The sequence below is a fragment of the Sus scrofa genome, chromosome 7, assembly GCF_054392235.1.
Source record: "Sus scrofa isolate SSC_HxYL_T2T_F1_AM1 chromosome 7, Sscrofa_HxYL_maternal_Yorkshire_Landrace_v2.0, whole genome shotgun sequence".
In the NCBI taxonomy this organism is placed as follows: Eukaryota; Metazoa; Chordata; class Mammalia; order Artiodactyla; family Suidae; genus Sus; species Sus scrofa.
Genome location: NC_139389.1, coordinates 26,954,487 through 26,957,711, shown reverse-complemented (window position 1 = coordinate 26,957,711; position 3,225 = coordinate 26,954,487).

Genomic DNA, 3,225 nt, shown 5'->3' with positions numbered 1-3,225 from the left:
AGGAGCCCATTCTAATTTGCACAAAGCTATCAGAAGGGCTTGCAGGTCTATATGCATCTCTCCTTTTCCAGACATAACTCCAAATTTATTACCTTTTAATTTTTGCCAACTTCCCTGACTTTGGCTCACACTTTGCTTGTCTTCCCATTTTTGTTTACCTGCCAATGCCAAACCCAGGGCTGGGCATCCTATCAAAGGTCTTCAACTAAATCGTTTTTCTTCCTTTTACGGCTGGAAGGAAGCACCTGCAGCATATGGAAGTTCCCAGGCTAGTGGTCGAGTTGGAGCTGCTGCTGCCAGCCTATGCCACAGCAACGTCGTGCTCTGAGCTGCATCTTTGAACTATGCCACAGCTTGCGGCAAAGCAAGATCCTTAACCTACTGAGTAAGGCTAGAGATCAGACCCACATCCTCACTGACGCTACGTAGGGTTCTTAATGGGAAATCCTCCAACTAAACCTTGAACTCGAATTTGGTGATGTTTTCTGAACTCACATCCAAACTGATGATTCTGAAACAATGAGATCAGCAGCAGCCCCTTCTTTGAAATTGTCACCTCCGCTGGCTCCTGGGTTCCCTTTCACCTCTTTGACCATTCCTTAAAGAAGATCCACACCCTCTTAGCGCAATGAGTGGGAGCTATGTGTATTTCAAAGGCGGATGCACCGGATTCAGATATCCAGTCTGCTGCTTCACATTTGTTGACCTTAAGTAGGTCCTGTAACTTCCCTGAGCACCAGTGCCATCCAGATCCTAACCCCTGGCCCTGATGTCCTTACTGAGTTTAAATTCCTGTTCATCCTTAAATGTCTCATTACCACCTCAGCTTCAATTCTAAATTATTCTTACCTGGAGCAATCTGCCGCCTTCCCGACAGTAAAGATGGTGTTTGGCAGCTGTCTCTCGGTGGGCAATAGGTGGCGCTGTCTCCCAAGACAGGGCGCACATTCTTTTTCCCCTCTCTGGGAGAAAGAAGGTACCATGATTCTGGGCCCTGGAACATTTCATTTAAAAAACGATGGTTTTGGAGTTCCCGTCGTGGTGCAGTGGCTAATGAATCCGACTAGGAATCATGAGGTTGTGGGTTCGATCCCTGGCCTTGCTCAGTGGGTTGAGGATCCAGCGTTGCTGTGAGTATGGTGTAGGTTCGCAGACGCAGCTCGGATCCCGCGTTGCTATGGTTCTGGTGGTGGCTACGGATTAGCCTGGGAATCTCCATATGCCGTGGCAGCGGCCCTACAAAAGACAAAAAATAAAATAGAATTAAAAAATAAAAAACGATAGTTTCACATCTGGCCTTGTAATTCCTCCAAGCAGGAACTATCTGGCTATGGAAAGTTAGCTCTGAAATATGCAGGTTTTAGGAAGAGGGAGGGAGGGGAAGAGGGCCAGCAGAAGGCAGGGTCAAAGGGAGAAAGTTTGCCAGTGAAAAATGTCCTGTGGCAGAAACAGACAAGGATTTGAAAGAACAGAATGTCTAATATTAAACCTTTAGTTATCTGCTCCATGATGATGAAAAAGGAGGTGGTGGTGGTGGCTGTGTGCAGGAACTTAAGATTTGAGACTCAAGAGACATGGAGAATTCAGCAGAGACCTTAGGAGCTGCGAGTGAAAGTAACTCCTTCTTGGTGGGACCTCCTGGATTATACCGGACGGACGGCATGGAGGAAATGGCCTGAAAAATCGTGAGGTCATTAGTCATTCACCAGGTTGATGGAGTCCTTATTTTCTGTCTAAAAGAACAGCTTCTCCTGCGAAGCACAGCCAAATGGACGTGTACGGACACTTTGGTTGTAGAAGCTGCAGCAAGGGCTGAGTCCACCCTGAGCGGAAAGTGGATGAGTGACTGACTTACTGTCAGTACTTGGTTGGATGCACTTGTTGCAACAAAAGGGATGGAGTGACACGATGAGCAAAATAGGGGAATTTGTGAACTTCCAAACTCACTGAGGCATGGAGAAGAAAGAAAAGGAGCCAGTGAGAGCAGAAAGGTTAGGAGAGGCAGAGAGTGAGGGGCAGACAAAAGCAAGACCCCGACAGAGAGAAGACTTTCGAGACAATCTTGCTGCAGTAGCAGGGTACATGGAGGAAAATCAACCAGGAAGCTCCTCACTTGCTCTGGCCCTTTCTGATGCCTGGTAGGCCCCGGCTATGTGTTCACATGGCCATGCTCCTTTGTAAAATTTGCAAACATCTTATATTTCAATCATAGTTAAAATTGCTGTTTCTAGAAAAGAACAACAAAAAATTGCTGTGTCTTCCCACTCCAGCTTCCCTCTGTCATGTCTTCCCTTGTATCAGGTGGCTTTGGGGGGAGAGATCTAGCTAAGGAGAATTGAGTTGAACTTCCATTGTTTGAGTTTACTAAGATTCCTAAGTTATTGCTTAATAAGTTCATAAATTATTGCTGGGCATCTCAGTGCAGGAATGGCTTCCTGGAATGCCTCTATCACCCACTGCAACAACTCACCTGACCTCAGAAGACTAAAGTGCAGGATCAGAGGATGTGTCATGAAAAGAACGAGTCCTGTGACATGAGGCACCAGCAGTCTGTGGATAGCGGAGCCAATAAATCCTTCTAACCCCCGGTTGCAGAAAACTGTAAGTGTAGGATTTAGTCTCATCAATGTCTAGTCAAAATGGAAGTTCTTTCCTTCAGGAATATACTTAACAATGTAATATAGACAAACACATATACATGACCAAACAATTTTTAATGTATTTCTACATAAAATGACATCAAAAAGTGAATTGGAAGAAAAAATTTCACATCAAACCAAAATCAATAATTGAGGGAAAAGATAAAAATTTTTTAAATTAAAGCATAGTTGATTTACAATGTTGTGCCAATTTCTGCTATGAAAATTTTTGTTTTTAAATTTTTATTTATTCATTATTTTATTTTTTGGCCACACCCATGGCATGTGGAGGTTCCCAGACCAGGGATCAAACCTGCCACAGCAGGGACTCAAGCTACTGCATTAACAATACCAGATCCCTAACCTATGGCATCACAAGGGAACTTCTAGAAGAGGTAAATTTTATTTTATTTTTTTACTTTTTTTTATTTTAGTGATTTTTATTTTTTCCATGATAGCTGGTTGGAAGAGGTAAATTTTAAATAGATTACTAGATGTTTTTGATAATCAATTGACAAAGAAGGATAAACTATAAACACATTTTTAAAAAAAATTTATTCATTTGGCACCTACAAAGATAACCTAG